Source organism: Lissotriton vulgaris, chromosome 2_1 (assembly GCF_964263255.1).
Source record: "Lissotriton vulgaris chromosome 2_1, aLisVul1.2, whole genome shotgun sequence".
In the NCBI taxonomy this organism is placed as follows: Eukaryota; Metazoa; Chordata; class Amphibia; order Caudata; family Salamandridae; genus Lissotriton; species Lissotriton vulgaris.
The window spans coordinates 1,668,225,247-1,668,244,615 of NC_141687.1; positions in this window are offsets into that span (position 1 = coordinate 1,668,225,247).

Below are 19,369 nucleotides of genomic sequence, written 5' to 3' on the forward strand. Positions count from 1 at the left end.
AAACAAACACTTTAGTCATTGGCAGACTGGATTAGATGCGGGACAGGAGACATGTGAAGAATCTCTAGGCTATAGTCAAACGGCCACTATCTCTGCAAATCTTCAGGTCCAGTGTTTTAAGACATGGTGCAACTTGTATATAACTCCACATCGTATACAACAATGGGGAGGTATGGCAGGGGTAAACTGCCCCCGGTGTGGAGAATATGCGGTGGACAGAATTCATATGTTCGCAACTTGCCCTAGCCTGACACCTTTTCTAAATAAGATTGAGCAATATCTGGAACAAATGTTTAAACGCAGTATATTATTGAAACCTCAGGCTATAATGCTGGGTGTAGTGGATCAGAATATGACTGAACCAGAGCACAAACTATTCTTTACTGCCATGGCTACTTTGCGGCTATCAATTGCCACTGTTTGGCTGGATGCTACTGTTTGGATGGATGCTACTCCCCCGAATGTGCATGAGTGGTTGTGTAAATTTATTAAGGTGAGTAGGTGGGAAGTATTTGTTTTCAAGAGAAGATGACCTAGGGCTCGGAAGGAGGGAGAACGAATCTTGGAACCCCTAAATAAATGGATGACTCTCGAAAATTAAGGCCTAAAATATCTGGATGAAACTGCCAGTTTTTCTGATTCTTTTCCTATTTTGTTTATCCTAATTAAGTATTTCTTACTGTATTTGTTCCTTCCTTCCTATCTTCCTGTGGTGCTACCTGGGTGGGAGGGTGGGATTGGGTGACAATTGAAAAATTGAGAGATGTTTGACATGAATATTCTGTATGTTAATTTTGATTATTTTAACGAATTTGCTACCATGTCTTATATCTAATACATTTTTTAAAAAATTTAAAAAAGATATTCACCCAGGAAGAGAAAAAAGGAAAAAGTATGTGCAAACATCTTTGTAAAGTAACCGTACTTAGTAAACTTCTTCACTCCAGGCTCCGGTGCCACTGCACCAGCTGCATTACTGATAGTTACCCCCCTTACATTAGACATATATCGATAGGCCCCAGACCAGCTGCATCCTGTACATGATCCACAGAACCAACCAGGGTAAGGAGGACTGCCTAGGTCCCTGCTCAGACAGTCCCGTGGACCAGAGCAGCAGGAGTGTAGGCTAGAACCCTAAGATGCTCACTCACTTCTTCCGCCATCCACTACCATTACTAGTGCAGTGCTGACAGCACAGGCAGCTGTGCGGTTGGTGGGGAGTGGAATGCATGCAGAGGGTGGGAAGAAACTACCAGGGGAGGAGCGAGGCTTGAGGGAGATGGAATAAAAGGGCGAGCATGCAATTGGATGGTTTAGTACCAAGAAAAGGTCGATCGGGTGAGAGTGCACCCCTGGCAAGCACCGCACATTGGGTGTTAATCTACTCTAATGCAATGTGGTGGAATCTCTGCATTAGCACCTGCAGCAGCAACCAGAAGCTAAAAGATGACCTTTGTAAAGGAACTGTCATTACACAGAATCATGTTTTTGCACTCTTCAGGTCTCACTTGAGACTGTGCGCACGCTGCAGCTTGCCAGACCTTTAGCTACCTTACAGTGGACTTGGAGCCTGTTTGTTGGCTTCATTGTCACTCGCATTTCTAGGCTTCTTTTAGGTCAGCCCTTGCCAGCTTCACGTCATCTTTGTGTGTTTGTCCCTCCTCTAGAGCATGGCCAAAGCACTGGCGTCCATCCACTGTCCATGCTCTCGCAGCTACTCTTTCTTTTAGGTGAAGCACTCCATAAGAGTGCCTGTGTTTGCAGACGGTCTCCCTCATGCTCATCTAACCCTGCCCGGCTCTGTGTTGTTGCTTGCTCCTTCCTCTCTCACGTCCCTCTCTCTTTTGTTTGTCTCCTTCTGTCCCATTCCATGTTGTTGCTTGACCTCGCCTCGCATCCCACTCGGCGTCATGGCTTGCCCCGTCCCACCCTTCTGTCCCTCTCTGTGTTTTTGCTTCTCCTCCCATCCCTCTCCGTGTTCGTGCTTTCCTCATGCCTTCTCACTCATCTCCTTGTTTCTTGCTCTCTTGCCCCCCTCCTCACTAAAAACAATGCCAACTCCAATAGTTAGAGTAGGCAGGACATATTGACTTTACCAATGCTTGTTGTAGCAAATTCTGATCCGCTTGAGTTTGAAATATTTTTTGTGAAATGCGCAAACTGTGCTACAGATGGTGGAATACATGGCAAATTAGAAAAATCCAGTACTGGGAAAATCCATATTGGTGTGGAAACGCCACGGCCGCAGAATCGCATAATTCCACTAGATCGGAGCTGTAGATGGAATTAATACTAAAATATAATGTAACACTTTAGTGAGTCTTTGCTACCATCTAGCGGACAACGCGAAGAGTACACACTGTACTAATTTGGAATGCATGCTCATCCCCTTTACCTTCGGCATTGCTCATCCAGTTCGTTATCCTTTGTGCCGGGTTTAAAAGAGAAACTTCCAGGAATCCCTCTGGAATGTATAAGGGTGCACTTTGGAAGATGTGCCCTTGAACAATCTAGTCTTTAGTGCCTGGCAGCAAGTCCTCTGAATTTTAAACGACAGTTCCTCCATATTTGTTCTAAAGAGTTAAATGTCAAACGTATGCAACAAAACAAGCACCGTTTTACAAACAAATCTACGTGCCCCAAAACGCACATCGCACTAAATGGGGGCAGGTGAATATCGATACTACTACATGTTATGCCCCCGCTCCCCGACCCCCTCCTCAAAGGGTACAATTTGCACACGTGCCAGGGGAGGGATTGGTCTACTTATGTACGTTCCTTCTGCACCTTCCTCCACAGCACACTTTATTTGCATCGGCTGCGCTGGGGACGATGGCGCTAAGTCGGGGAAGCTCTTACTTCTTGCTCAGCCGATGGAAGGCCCTTCTTTGAACCCCTTTCTTTGATCAGCCCACCCTAACCCTTAACAAACGTATATCCACACAGCTGTAACAACACGGTCTGCGAGTGTCCTGCAGTCTGGTGTGTGTCTGATAATTGGAAGCAGGGAGCATGTGGGCACACTTACTCACGCGCCCCCGCCTCGGATAAGGAGGAGGCGGCACGCGTTCCACGTTGGCAGAAAAAAACATCTTGGAAACGGCTGGAAGGATGGAGGATACAGGGATGGGGATACGCCCCAATAGCGTAGTTAGCAACAGTGCAGCAGGTGCAGGGGCGCCGGGCCCCAGGGTTTGAGTGGTCCACTTCTCCGAATGTATGGCTGTTGTAACTGCCCATGCCCATTTCACTGCTTGCATTAGGGCCCAAGGTACCCGTCTTCCTGCACCATCGTACCCAGACAGAAGCAGTGCCTTGGGGATCACGAGGCGCATCTCCAGAGAAATAATACCCAAAGCGAGTGCACCCTTCCTTTCTTGGGTACAGAGGGGTACAGTTTGAGAACGAGTCTTGTTAACAGCTTTCTTGAGCAAAATAACACCTCGATACATTAACTAGAATAAAATCATATATTTTAGCTCAAAAAGATGGGTGTTAAGAATTCTGAACATTTATTACTCGCGTGTCTGTTCGTAAAACTCTGCGTAAGTCATTGCTAAGCCCACTGCTACCAAAATTGTGCCTAGATATATTAAGTCTTTGCATCATGCAAGGTGATACAAGGCCAACGCAAATGCTTCAGGAAGCATTTACAATGCCATACAATGCATCACCTGTGGGGGGAATATAGTGCTGATCTGCCCCTGAGAGCATCAAGTAACAAAGGGCCTGAATTAACCAGTGCACAGATGCACTAACTGCGGAAAGCGCTAAAGAAGTACATTCCACAGCTCTCCCTTACGCAAACGGTCAAGGACGCTGACCAACATCCACCAAGCCGTATCAGAAGACCAAAGGGGTCCCTAGTACCCTGCAGAGAGAGAGAGAGAGCACAGACAAACACGCCCCAGAATTCTCACTAATTGGGAAGCCTCTGCCCCGTAGGCCGTGAGGGAGAGCACAATGGGCCGCACAGAAGGGAAACAAGCCAAACTGACATTTACAGGGTGCAAAACAACCTCCACAGCTCCAGGCGACACAGAACCGCAACGAGAGGAGGACCGCCCCACAGCAAGCGACCCATAAGATGTTGATATAAAAGCACTACTCATGATGCGGCACAGTCTCACATCCATTCAAGTCCAAGATGGACTCAATAAACATGCAAATGGATTTTATTACGCAGAAACTGAAAAAACATGATGGTCGAATAGCAGAAACGGAACAACGCATATCCACTTTAGAGGACACCACATCATGCGCATCCATGACATGGGGAAGGTACTAAAAATCATAGCTGTGAAGAATGAGGCCCTGGAAGCGCGCTCGCACAGGAACAACATGTGCATACTAGAAGTCCCAGAATCCACAGCCACAGGCTGCATGGAAGACTACGTGGAGAAAATGCTTCTGGGGCTTTTTGGGACAGAGGCTTTCTCCAAAATCCCGGTGGTAGGGAGAGCCCACTGATCACTTGCGGCCAGGCCATCACAGGGGGGGCCCCGGCTTCCCATCTTGGCATGCCTGCTTAATTACAAAAACCGGGACACAGTGCTGAGATTAGCTAGAGAAAAGCAAGCGCTAATATATGAAGGAAACAAGGTGTTGATGTACCTGGATTTCACCATGGTGGTGCAGGAGGCATGGAGGAAATTCATACAGATCAAGTGAAAACTCCAGCAAGCTAACATACAATATTCAATGCTGTATTCAGCCAAGTTACGAGTCCCTTATCGTGGGAAGACGCATATTTTTAACACACCGCAGCAAGCTCAGGACATCCTAAACAGCATGAAAAGGCGCTCACCTCCCTCACAAGATGGAGACCCAGACTCAAGACAGTCATCCCCGATTCCTAAGGAGGACTAAAGACTGAAAAGCACAGAGATAATAGCCATCCACATACATGTTGGGTCTATACACATAACCTAAGTAGGCCGTTGGTGCTCATACCTGGGTCGGCACTGAGATGACCACTCGAACTTCTCAATTGAACAAATACAGGTGGCATTGTTAGAACTGGTGAGCCCGCCACATACAAACTTCCCGGGCACACCCGCTCTCTGTAGGTTGTGCAAACGCCCTCTCTGGCGCATCCCCCCATCAGGAATCCCCTGAATAATGAACTTTGTTGGTATAAAATTACTAGTTTTTTTTCCTCTTTATTATGATAGGTACCGCCCTCACAAAGAAATGCGTCTTGTATACACGTTTCTACGGCTGATCATATACCGCTTGTGAGAAGTTGGCCTGGCATATGCTGTCCACTATTCTAGTGGATACCGTGCACCAGTCCAAACGAGCCCTTATTGATGGTAGGTTAAAGACAACCTTATAGAAAGCTATCCTAGTGGTAGCTGTAGAGAGCAGCCTTCAGGCTAAGTCTTGAAGGAATGTAAAGCAGCTTGTTTTACCACTCTATAATCTCATGAAATGACCAAATGAAAGGAGAACCACACCAGGTATATATATAAAATTTATGTATTTATTCTAAACACATCCCTCTAGTCTCTTTATGAGGCTAGAGGCAAAAGTACATAAAATAAACTTATTTAGCACACAGTAAATTAGCACAATATATGATTAGCCCTAGGGGCGTCACAAACCATAAACTAAGAAAGTGGTATAAGAACCACAACTGACATAGATACAAGGCCTAGAGCCTTTAGAACCGCTGGGGCCACCAGGAACCACCCAAGGTAGTGACACAGGGGACCCATGGGGGACGCTTACAGTTTCTAAACACAGTCGCCAATCACCATTAACTTCTATGGGGAAAGTCGCAGTTGGAAAATTACAGATAAAGGACACTTAGAAGAGGACTTGGAGCATACCCCTTTAGACTAGGTAGTTCTAGAGTCAATACCAATGAGAGCACCGGAGTACTCGAGTTACCTCACCCAGGGAAGCCGGGTGCATAGGTGTCTTTTGGTGTCGGGTTTCGTCGTTGTTTTCAATGGCAAGCTGCTGGAAAGTGCTGCAGGCGGCCAAGTCGAAAGTGTCCAGGGGTATTCAAGGGTGGATCGGAGATCTGAAGAACCTGAAAGCAGAGGGGACAGAGTCTAGGTCACTAGCCAGTGACCAGGAAGGCGAGGAGAAGATGTCAACCAATGTCGGGTGATTTCAGGTGAAGAAGGTGAATCTTGACTCTTCAGCCACGAGGACCAGGAGGCGTCGATGGCGACCAGGTGCTGGATTTGAGCTGCCCCACAAAGCATGTCGAGTGCTGCAGTATCGGTTTCCGGATTAGACCCAACAAGCCTTGGCAACAGCAACCCACGCAGAAAGCAAAGATTAGCTTCGGTGCAGACCCGCAAGGTCTGAGGGACTCCCCTTTGAAGGGGAGTCAGGGCACATCTAGAGCAACCAGGAAAGTCCAAGAAATTACTAAACAACCTACCCACTCATATCAAAGGACACTTGCTGGATCCCGTATTTTCCAACCTCCCGAGACTAACAACTCAACCCCCCATCCCCCTCCCCTGGTCAGACCATTTTTTGGTCCCTTTCAAATTAAACCTATCGACTAAGGCCCCTGACAGACACCCACCCCAACCCCCCTCCCGCCCATGGAACAAACTGGACATAAACTCCTGGGCCCAAGCCTTATCCTCCTCTATACCTGTACTCGACCAAGATCCTTCTAAAGCAGACGCTCAACTACAGGAGTGGATCTACCAATCCCTAGAAACAACCCTGCCACTCAAACACCTGCCCAGTATCAAGAAAACGGCTAAATCACCATGGTTCACTCAGGAACTACGAAACCAAAAAAAGATATGCAAAAAACTTGAGCGCATATGGAGAAAAACTTGGTCGACTGAATCCAAAAATGAGTACAGAGCTGCCATCAAGCTCTACAAGAATTCTATAAAAATAACTCAGGCTACCTTCTTTGAAGGAAAGATTGCAGCAGCAGCAAACTCTGCGAAGGAGACGTATCGCATTGTACGTCTCCTTACAAAAATCCAAGACCCCCTACCCTCTCCGGACCCAGAGGGCGTTAGATGCAATCAGATGGCAGAATTTTTCTCCGCGAAAATCGAGAAAATCCTGACCTCACTCCCGATCCCTACTTCCCCCCACTCCGCTATTTCACCACCCCTCCACCCAGAGGCTCCACACCTACGAGCCTTTACTCAGATCACCACGGAGACTTTCTTAGCTACCCTGCTAACTGTGAAAAGTGGCTCTCCATCCGACCCAGCTCCCATCAGTAAGTTAAAACTGGTAGCCCCCACTGTCGCCCCACCCATCACTAATCTCATCAATGCCTCCTTTAAAGAGGGCACCGTTCCAGCCAACTGGAAGAAAGCCACTGTTAAAGCTCTCCTGAAAAAACCCCACCTAGACCCCACGGACCCCTCCAACTACAGACCCATCTCGCTCCTCCCCGGGATCAGTAAAGTGGCCGAACGAATAGCAAACCAGCAACTTTCCAATTTTCTGGAGACGAATCACCTACTACGTGATTCCCAGACCGGTTTCAGACCGGGGCAAGGTACCAACACTGCCCTCCTGGCAGTGGTCGAAGAGGCGAGAAGCATCATAGACGCAGGAGGATCAGTGGCAGTGATCGTCCTCGACCTGAGCGCCGGCTTCGACACGGTGGACCACGCTATCCTGGTCCACCGGTTAAGTCTAGTGGGAGTCACCGATTCCGCCCATTCCTGGATTAAATCCTTTCTGGAGGAAAGATTCTTTCAGGTGTCAGATGGCACTTCCACGTCCAAGTCCATGCCCATGCAGTGTGGGGACTCAGGGCTCCTCCCTGAGCCCCACACTTTTTAACGTTTATATGTCCCCCCTTGAGGACATTATCACCCCCTTCGGCGTCAAAACAGTAATGTACGCTGACGACACACAGCTGGTGGTTTCAATCAGCCAATTAAACACCAGCCTAGAAAATCTTTCCAGGTGTCTTGAAAGAGTCTCCCAATGGATGCGTGACTCTCGACTTAAACTAAATGGAGACAAATTGGAGATCCTTCTCCTAGGTAATCCAAACAAACTCCCAACAAACCTCTCCTGGCCACCCTGCATGGGAACTCACCCAACCCCAAAAACCGAGGTCAAAAGCCTAGGCATATGGCTCGACCAGGAACTCAATTTTAAAACCCAGGCCAGAAAAACCCCAGGGACATGCTTTGGCCTTATCCGCATGTTCCGAAAGATCCTCCACCTGATCCCCTTCCAGTCCAGGAAGCTACTGATGCAGCGGTTGGTAAACTCCAGGTTAGATTATGGTAATGTCTTGTACCTGGGAGCCCCGGCATCAGTCATTCAGAGACTACAGGTGGCTCAGAACGTGGCAGCTAGAACCCTAATAGGAACCAAAGCAAGATGCTCGGCGAACCCAGCTCTCAAAAGCCTTCATTGGCTTCCAGTGAAGGAGCGGATTACCTTCAAAACGCTGTGCATCTCCCACAAGATAATGCACGACAAAGGCCCCCCAATCCTCAGACCCCTGATGAAACCCCACCAGTCCACCAAAAACCTAAGATCTGACTCACTTGCCCTTGCCAGCATCCCAAGAATAAAAAAGTCAAGATCCGGTGGCCGTTTGTTTGCCTACAACGCACCAAAACTATGGAAGCCATGAGGAGAGAACACAACCTCCTCTCATTACAGAAACAATTGAAAACTTGGCTCTTCCCTTAAACCCCGTCTTCCTTACCGCCCCCCCCTCCCCTCTGGAATACTAGGTCTGTTAGCGCTGGGATGCCCGAGGGTAGCTATGCGCTCTACAAATCCCTACTCAAACTCAAACTCAAACAGAAGAGTTACCTTAGTGGGGATCCACCAGTCACCGACCAGGGATCGCGAAGGGGCCTCGAGTGGAAATGCTAGAAGCGGGCCGAAGGAACACTCGTGGAGTGTAGGCCCACAATCTTCAGTGCAAATGGTGCTCGGGGCTTGGACCACAAGTAGCCCAATACACAACTTCAGGAAAGTGCGGGAAGTTGATGCACTAGCAAATGTGCATGGTGTCCTGGGGTTCCGGCTCCACGTCACTCGTGAGGGCTGCGAGTCTCCGCTTTGCTGGGATCTCGGGTCGGCCTTGAAAAAGTCTGGAAGTCTGGGTCCTGTGTCGCAAATCCGTCGGTATCCGGCGGGAGCCTTGGAAATGCAGAACGGCCAGAGGCTTATTTGGTGCCTGTTTGAACAGAGGAGTCACTCCTTGACCCCAAGGGAGATTATTCCATCTACTAGTCGAAATAGAATGTAGAAGTTCCAGGATATATGTTGCAGAGTTTCGTCCGGGGTAATCTAAAGTCCTAAGGACTGGGTTCCTATACTTATACTAAGTTTAGGGGTTGGACTTATTCTAGGGTCCCACCTATGGGAGGGCCCAGGTTGGGGATGAATACACCCCTTTCACTTTGTCCAGTTTCGCGCCAGAGCAGGAGCTGAGTGCCCCTGCAACTGGTTTGAACTGGGGTATGCACAGGAACACCAAGTGCCCCCAGCACTGTCTGAAAAAGCATTCTATGAATGCACCCACCCAGCCCCAATACACTAAAGCCTGTCTGGGAGGTGGTTACACCTCCCTGTGACAGGAAACCCATTGTCCAGGCCTCCCCTGCTGGAGTTTCATCCAGCAGTAGGAGGCCAGACTCGTGTCTGTGGCTGCAGCATCCATTTTGTGATGCCAGGGCTTTTTAAAACTATTACCGGTTAAGTAAGTATGCACATGTCTTCTCCCTCTAGAAAGGTGGAATTCTACCCCCGCCACCAGGACTGGCGGGGGGGTAGGATTCCAAAGTGTTTGACACCAAACAGGATATATTTCCATGCAGCCATTCCAAAGTTAGCATTTACCGCGAGGATATAATGCACTTAAGAGTATATGGTCTGGCTGCATCACAGAACAGCCTCAGAGAATAGATTCCGAAAGCTACAGAGGGGCTCAGCTCATGCTTGGGCACCCTCTCACACAAAACCAAGCACTCTTCCTTCAGGATTGATAAGGCCTGCCATAGGTGTGACTTATAGGTTTATATGTGTCAGTGATTAAAGGTAGATATAGGTAGCCTATGGTAAACAGACAAAATATCGACTACAAAATATCGAATGGACATAATATCGTGTACAAAATATAGGCTGGACAGAATATCGAATGGACAGAATATAGACATCAAAAATATCGTTTTGAAGGTAAGTAATGTAATATCGAATTTTAAAATATAGATAGTCAAAATATCGAAGTACATAATATAGGTTAATAAAAATATCGAACATTTAATAATATCGAATTTTTTATAGTGTATTTTATGTGTTAAAAGTGTTAATTTATGTTATAATGTAATTTAATTAATGAATTTAATGTTATTTAAATTTTGTGTAATTTAATTCTGTTCAGAAAAGGGGGTGGTGATGAACAGAGTGTCTGAATTAAGCAGACCACTCTTACCCAGTCCAAAGATCAGGGCTTGATCCATCACCGTTATTTATCTCACTGCACCATCCCAGTTCAGAACCTGGCTATATGCAAATCAGTCTGTCCCTGGCCCAGTGCATCATGGGAACATAAATGCACTTAATTGATAATTATGTTCATTTTACTAATTTATTTTCTGTAGTGGGTTGTGGGTTTATAGGGGAATAGGGTGGGAAGTAATTTAATTATAACTAATTAAATGGTATTTATTAGATTTTAATTGTTAAGTAACTTTTTAATTACTAATTAATTAATTGTTAATTTATAATTAATTAGTGTTAATAGATAACTAATTGTAATGATTAAATTAGTATTTGTAATTAATTAATTATTATATTATATTAAATTGGTAATTCCTTTTAATAATTTTTTTTATAGATTTAATATATATATATTTGTAAATAATATATGAAGTATCTACTTTCCCTACTGTTGCACTCACTGGAGTGGGAATAGTAATTTTTACCCCTACGCTATCCAACGCTTTCCCTACTGTTGCACTCTCTGGAGTGGGAATAGTAATTTTTACCCCTACGCTATCCAACACTTTACCTACTGTTGCACTCCCTGGAGTGGGAATAGTAATTTTTACCCCTACGCTATTCAACCCTTTCCCTACTGTTGCACTCTCTGGAGTGAGAATAGTAATTTTTACCTCTACGCTATCCAACGCCTTACCTACTGTTGCACTTTCTGGAGTGGGAATAGTAATTTTCACCCCTACGCTATCCAACGCTTTCCCTACTGTTGCACTCTTTGGATTGGGAATAGTAATCTTTACCCCTACGCTATCCAACGCTTTCCCTACTGTTGCACTCTCTGGAGTGGGAATAGTAATTTTTACCCCTACGCTATCCAACGCTTTCCCTACTGTTGCACTTCTGGAGTGGGAATAGTAATTTTTACCCCTACGTTAACCAACGCTTTCCTTACTGTTGCACTCTCTGGAGTGGGAATAGTAATTTTTACCCCTACGCTATCCAACGCTTTACCTACTGTTGCACTCTCTGGAGTGGGAATAGTAAGTTTTACCCCTACGCTATCCAACCCTTTCCCTACTGTTGCACTCTCTGGAGTGGGAATAGTCATTTTTACCCCTACGCTATCCAACGCTTTCCCTACTGTTGCACTCTCTGGAGTGGGAATAGTAATTTTTACCCCTACGCTATCCAACGCTTTCCCTACTGTTGCACTCTCTGGAGTGGGAATAGTAATTTTTACCCCTACGCTCCCCAACGCTTTCCCTACTGTTGCACTCTCTGGAGTGGGAATAGTAATTTTTACCTCTACGCTATCCAACGCCTTATCTAATGTTGCACTCTCTGGAGTGGGAATAGTAATTTTACACTTCCGCCATCCTACGGTAATAATATTGGATATTTTTTAATTATATTATGTTACTATAGATATATGTTTTAACAAATATGATTGTAAATTATTTTTTATAACTTTAATAATTATTTAATTATTATAAGGTAATTTAAGTATTTTTAAGTATATTTTAGTAAATAATTTTTTATATTAATTTAATTTAACATTGTTTTTAATAAAGTCAATATTTTTACAAACTATATTTTTGTAAACGATATTTTTTACTCAATATTTTTGTATTTACATGTTTGAGAATTCAAAGTCGATATTCTGTCTGTCGATTTTTTTCGCCGATATTTTTGGTAGTCGATATTATGTCCCTCAAAATTATGTCAGTGATCTGTAGCCTATATCTTAGTAAGGGGTGGAAGCACCACCTTACCCAGGCTGCAGTAGAAGACCTGTGGTGCCATTTTGGAAGGCTTCCCATGGGTGGCATAATACATGCGTCAGCCCCTGGTAGGCCTCTGGGGTACCTATGCCCTTAGTACCTAAGGTACCATAGACTAGGGACTCACAAGGGTAACCCAGTAACCAATCTGTAGTGTAGGAGTGTACTTAAAGTGCATGTAATCAATTTAGAGAGGAAGCAGCTAGGTCCTGAATAGTAGGGCCCCAGCCAGACTAAAGTAAAAAAACAGTGAAACACCAACAAAAAGTGGGGGTAACCACAGTAAGCAGATCCTACTCTCCTACACCCCTTGTAGGGCATGTATTGGTCTGGAGAATGCATGACGGGAGGGATTGTTAGTGGGTACTGGGGGAAGGGATGCTATTCGCCTACGGGATTGGCCATAGATGTGGGAGGGGGAGGGACGGATTTGTTATATGTATGGAACAGGACAATGCACATTTAAAAAAGAGATCTATGCAGCAACAAACATACCTCAAGCCACTCTATACCTACTTAGCGCGACAGCTCCCAGAGAGTCACCACATGACAGCCACAACTACAAAAAATCCGGCCACACCACTCACATACAACTTCCTGACATGGAATGTGGGAGGGCTCCGGGATCCCCGCAAATGCAGACAAATCTTGGGCTACTTAGACAGACACCATATACAGATAGCACTGCTTCAGGAGACACACCTTGACCCCAGGGAGGCACCTTCCTTTTGCAAAAGGTGGGCAGCACACATATGTTTTTCAGCATATTCGACATACGCTAGAGGCACAGCTATACTGGTTAAGACAGGCGTGAGGTATCGGCCAATGGGGGATTTCCAAGATCCACAAGGCAGACATAGTGTGATGTGGGGCAGGCTGGCGGATCACTCGGTAACACTGGTGAGCTGCTATAGCCCATATACTGATGATGCTGTGTATTTTGAAAGGTATGGGGCCGCATTTTAGAGATAGCTGGTTAGAGGCGGCAGACCCGAGAGCAGAGGACGGCCCGGGACCAGGGTTCGATTCCCGGCACGGCAGGTTTCTGGACCAGGGTCAGCGGACTCGATAATTCTCTCGCCTCGGTGCCCACTCTGATCAGCGATCACACTCGGCAACTCTGGGCATTAGCTTGCCTCATCTTCACTAACGGCCCCAACAGACCGCCGGGGATGCCTGGTCTCACCCTGGAGATACCCATTAAGGGACCATCTCTTAGGGAAGCCAGGAAGGGTTTCGCAGCGGTCAAAGCGCCTTGGGACCCTCCGGGTAAGTAGTGCGCTATATAAATGCCTATACATTACACTACATTATACATTTATATCTTATGGGGGGGGACTTCAATTTGGCTCCTGATCCGCTCACTGGCCGCTCACAAGCTCTCTCCCCCTCACACCCACAAGTGGTTAAACATCTATCAGACATTATTACAACCCACCAGCTGTTCGATGCTTGGAGGTTCATGCATCCAACACCGAGGGAGGGCACATTTCACTGTAGCGTACACTACAGCTGGTCCCGCATCGATTTCTGGCAGCTCTTTAAAGGCTTGAATACATGGCTACGCGCTGCAACGCACCTTTCTCGTACATTTCCGGATCACTCTCCTGTACCACTGACCTTAAACCCGCTGGGTAGTGTATACCCATAAAAATTCTGGAGATTATAGCCCACAACCTTGTTAGATAGCATCTTCTCTGAAGAAATACAGCAGGAAATTGTGGAATTCTTTCCCCATAACCAAGACAGTGTCTCAACATTAGCATGTGTGGGAAAGCTTTAAAGTAACGATACGAGGGATGTGTATGGCCAAGGGGGTGGTATCTTGCACGCCATTAGCGGGACTCTATATTCATTAGAAAAATAAATCAGACAAGCAGAAGAGCATCTAGTTAATGCCCCACCCCGCAATTGAAGACAAATTTTAAAGAGCTGTTAACAGAATACTCTAATGAAACAGAAGGCAAATCCAAATTCCGCTCTAAATACCACACGGCGAGGACCTATGGGGAGGGGGAACGCTCTGGTAAGGCCCTGGCTGAAGCAACAAGAATCCACAGGTTCTCTAATCAAATCCTGGAAATATTAGATGATAGAGTCGATAGACATATCGACTCACAGGAAATTCTCTGTGTACTCACAGAATACTATGCAACACTATATTGCTTACATATGCGTCCCCCCGGTAAAGCTGCCTCTTATTGGGAGGATACTGCCCTCGGGTGGATCAACGACTCCCACAGAGAATTCCTCTCTGCTGACATTGAAGAAGATGAAATCAGAGCGGCAATAATGGGCCTGCGAACGGGTAGGGCCCCTGGCCGGACCAATTAGCACAATGCCTTGAATTAGTCTTTGAGGCGGCCAGGGATTGCGGGACCCTTCTGAAGACCATGCGGCAGGCCGTGATCATATCCCTGCTGAAGCAGGGCAAGGATGCTAGTAAATGTGAGGTGTATAGACCCCTATCACTGATAAATTATGACACAACATTTTTTGCAAAAGTAATTGCAAGACGGGGGCGTGGCTAGCAGCCGATCAAGATGGCTGTGTAGCTGCAGAGCTCCGTGGGTAAAGCGACCTTTCGCATTAATCCGTACAGTAATCCGGCATGATACAAGGCTCCGAGGGCTAACACCGAGGTCCGAGACCGGGCGGCACAGACCAGCGAAGTCAGGAAGCGCTCCGAGGCTGGGAACCGGAGGAGGCGAGCGGCGAGCATCAACGGCCCACACAGCAGCCGCAAGCCGCAGCCAGAAGTAGTTTCAGATCCGGGCGGAAGTGAAGGTGAGCCGGGCATCGCGGGACCGGAAGGGCGCCCTACTGCGACCGAGACGGGAGAATTCAATACCCGGCGGCAACCTGCAGGCTCCTCAACAGCGGATCACGAACACTTACGGTGAAACAGGAGCTCCCAGGTGCCGCAGCGGGGCTCTTTGGCAGCAGAGACAAGTGGCGTGAAAAGGCCAGAAACGACATTGAGCCTAACGTGAGCACCGATCCACCGATCGACACAACGCTCTAGCTCAGCACTAATATTATACAGGGACCCCTCACTCCCGCCGACGGGACAACACAGGGGGCGTGTGCAGTGACGGTTCAAGTGGCGGCCTGCCCCCCACACGGAAGCCGAAGCTGCTGCTGCTTCAAGGCCGGAGAAGAAAGGGGGAGAGAGTGGAACACAGCAGCATGCGGGCCGGTCTCGCCTGCAACACCGAACAACAGCGAAGGTGGGAAGCACATTTGCCAGCCTGGGGGTCGGAGACATAGGGGGAAGGCCAGCAATAGCAGGAACACCCAAAACAGGGACCAGTGGCTTGTGCAGGGCCCTGTTGGCCTACCAACGGTGGATGCCGTGGAAACACTGACTTACGGCTCCCCTCCTTTGCCTCTTGGTGCGTGGGTACCAGAGAGTGTGGCAACCTAGCGGACACCAATTAACAAGCGGCACGATACCCATCACAGATCGAAGCACAACCGCAAACACGATACTGCAAGCTCAGGCCTGCGCTACAGTACCGCGCACTGGGGCATGCTGCACCCTCAATTGGAAGTGACCGCCCATCAGGCGATAAAAAAGGGCCGGAATTGAGACATAAGCCCAACACCATATCGAATATAGCACTGAGATCAGCGACTGCCTCCTTCCGACCCGGCTCGTCACAGCGGGACTCTTGGAGGGGGCAGAATGACAGGCAGAGGGCCAAAGAACCACTCAGCACAGGCTAAACTGGATACATATGCATACGAAAAAAGTTTTACACAACCTACGGAGGGATTCCCATCTATGGGAAAAACGCCAGAAGGTGACGGGGCAAAGAAGATTATGCTGGAAGACATTATGAAAGCACTATCAAGTGTACAGACAACGGTAGGAACAATCACAATGGACGTTTCTCTGCTGCGGGCAGACTTCCACAAAATGACCGAGCGGATCAATGAAGTTGAGGTAGTCATGAAGTCACTAGTACAGGACACGTCGGAATTGCAAATAGCGATGGCTCGGATCGAGGGGGAAAACAAACAACTAAAAGAGAAGCTGGACGACCAGGAAGGGCGCTCGAGAAGGAACAATGTAAGAATTCTTGGAGTTCCTGAAACAGAAGGCACCCAAGCAATGGACCTATACGTGGAGGAATTGATCAAGACCAGACTGCAACCCAAGGGACTGTCCAACTTCTTCTCAGTGGAGAGAGCTCATAGGGTTCCCGGTGGCAGATCAAAGCCGGGAGCGACCCCAAGACCGGTACTGGCCAGATTATTCAATTTTAGAGACAGAGATGCAATCCTCCAGGCGGCAAGAATTTCCCCGCCAATCCGTACACATAACTCAACAATTGCGTTTTTTCCCGATTACACGGCTGAGGTCTCCCGTCGCAGAAGAAGTTTCATGGAGGTCAAACAAGGCTATGAGGGCGCAAGAACTACCCTACTCCATGTTGTTTCCGGCGCGGCTGAGAGTAGTAGCTGACTGTAAAACATGGTTCTTTGACACACCAGAGGCGGCATACGATTGGCTGGAGGGATGGAGACAAGTAGGAGCACCTCGGCGAACAAACAGGAATCGCCGGCACCAACAGGCAGATGACCACGCTGGATCTCAAACGTCACGACGAGAAGACCCAAGCTGCTCACCAAGAATGGGACCAAAAGAAAATGGACAGGAACCGGACACTTGATTTCCCGGCTCCCGCTGGAGTCAATATAGCCGTGGAAGATGGAGGTCGTGCTGACTTTGGACTCTGGACTGAGGCTGACCTGAGAGAGCAGGGAGGGCCGCTGCCTCCATGGAACCTTTTACCCCGTCAAGCAAGTACTATGGGTTGGGTAGGGGAGAAACACTCTGCTAAATTGGGGTGGCGGGCGGTTCTATGTCCGTTAAGCGGGGAGCCAGGTAGGTGGGGTGGGAGGGGGGAGGCAGTTCTGTTTTTTTATATTTTGGCAGGATATGACGATGTAACCACACTGAAAACGCGACTAGAAGGCAGATACATTGAGGTCCTAACAAGGAGGAAGCTCCTCAGGTCTAAGCTAGTTACTCATGACACACAACTCACAACCTAACGCTCACTGCGAGATGACACAGGAGACCCCAGTAGCACCCCTACGGGTACTAACATGGAATGTAAGAGGATTGGGTGATAAAATTAAGAGGGGACTGGTATTGCAGGCCCTTAAACGGCATGGCCCAACGATAGTTCTCCTGCAGGAGACACATCTCACAGGGAGGGCTTGCCAGGCACTGGATAGACGAGGGTACAAAATGGCGGCACACTTTGAATTCAACAAATGGTCTCTGTTACCAGATTCCTGAGAGCCTTGCTAGTTACTATAAACCATACACAACACTCAATGGGGTCGGTCATGGAAAATTTCTACTAGGCAGAAAAGGAGAAATTGCTCCTTTTCTAGGTGTCCCCTCACTCACCAGGGTTGCCCCATGGTGACATGCTTCATCATTGGGGCCATCCCAGTCCTCTACGGGCTGGGGCGTGCTACGACTTGCGAGTTACGAAGGAGCACTTTTAGAAGACTATGTGTGGTGCATATGTAATTGTGGAGTGGACTAAGTGATGTATTTAAAAATACCTGCCCAGTAGGTTTACAATAAACTTTATTCTTGCCTCTAGGTGGTAGTATTAAAAATGGGGTGGAAAGATAGGGCGCCCTAAACGTAATGTGTCAAGGTGTACCCATCAACTCCTATCGTCAACATGTTTCGTGCATACCCCAAGCACTTCGGGACTACACAGGGACCAGCCCTGTGTTCGCCACTCCTTAGCTCTGTGATGAGTTATTTTTAATAAGATAATTAAATTGCAGCAAACTATAATTAGTGCATGCAGTAATACCTACGTATTTAATCCAAACACGTGGTTCCTGTAAAATAAAAGACAACTTGAAAATTCAAGGGGTAGGTGACCCCGAAACATAACACACATAGACCATACTGTAGAATTGCATCAGAAAACGTTATTACAGTTCCCGTGGACCCCACGACACAAATAATGGTTGGGCTCGTCGTGGAGAGTCTTTATACAAGCTTGCCCCACAGAGAAACATTACAGATTTTGGAGGAAATTCTATTTGAAAATGAGTGGCAATACAAGACACCAAGACATGTGGTGTTAGAATGCTGTCGCCTCGCACTGACCGAAAACTTTTTCCTTTTTCAGCTAACCATGTACAGACAAACCCATGGAGCTAGCATGGGAAGCACATTCGCGCCGAGTGTGGCAGGATTATATGTCCACCAGCTAGAGAATAAAAGAATTCTGACTCCCAACAATCCGTTCTCCACAAAAATCCAGATGTGGAGACGTTATATTGATGATGTCATCCTCATCTGGAATGGCAATGAGATGGAAGTAAACCTCTTTCTAGATTGGCTGAATCTGCAAGACCCTTTTCTAAAATTTACCTCTACAATGAGTAGAGACCAGTTGGTCTTTCTGGACTTGAACATCAGAGCGGACAGAGGTAAACTAACGACCACGACACACTTCAAACCTACGTCGAGAAACTGTTTATTAAACTTTGAAAGTTTTCACCCTCAACAGCTCCGGGAGAATCTGCCCTTCGGACAGTTTTTACGCCTAAGGCGAAACTGTTCGGAAAAACAAGATTATGAGATCCAGGCTGAAGAACTGTGCACAAAATTACGCCAGAGACAATACCCACAAAAAATTGTCGCAAAGGCTAAAAAGAGAGCATCGAACAACAATAGAGATGCACTCTTAGAAACAAAACCCAGAGAACAATCCACAAGTAACTCTGAAAGAAGACCCATCTGTGTTACTACCTATACTGTAGCCTCACAGAAAGTAACAAAGATTGTCAAGAAACATTGGAAAACATTGAATAGTGGTGGCCTCAACCTCACTCAACCCATGTTTAGCCACCGAAAAGGAAAAAACCTGAAAGATTTGGTAGTCCACACACGCCCAAAAAATGTGGAGGGTCCCATCCGACGCCTACACCCACTGCCTTTGGGACACTATCCGTGTTCCAATTGCAGTGTGTGCCATCTAACTAGTGCGACCAAACAAGTAACATGTAACAACGGCCTAATTTGGGATTTGAAGTCCTTTTCCAATTGCAACACAACAGGGGTTGTGTATATGATTACATGTAGTTGTGATTTACACTACATTGGTATGACCACC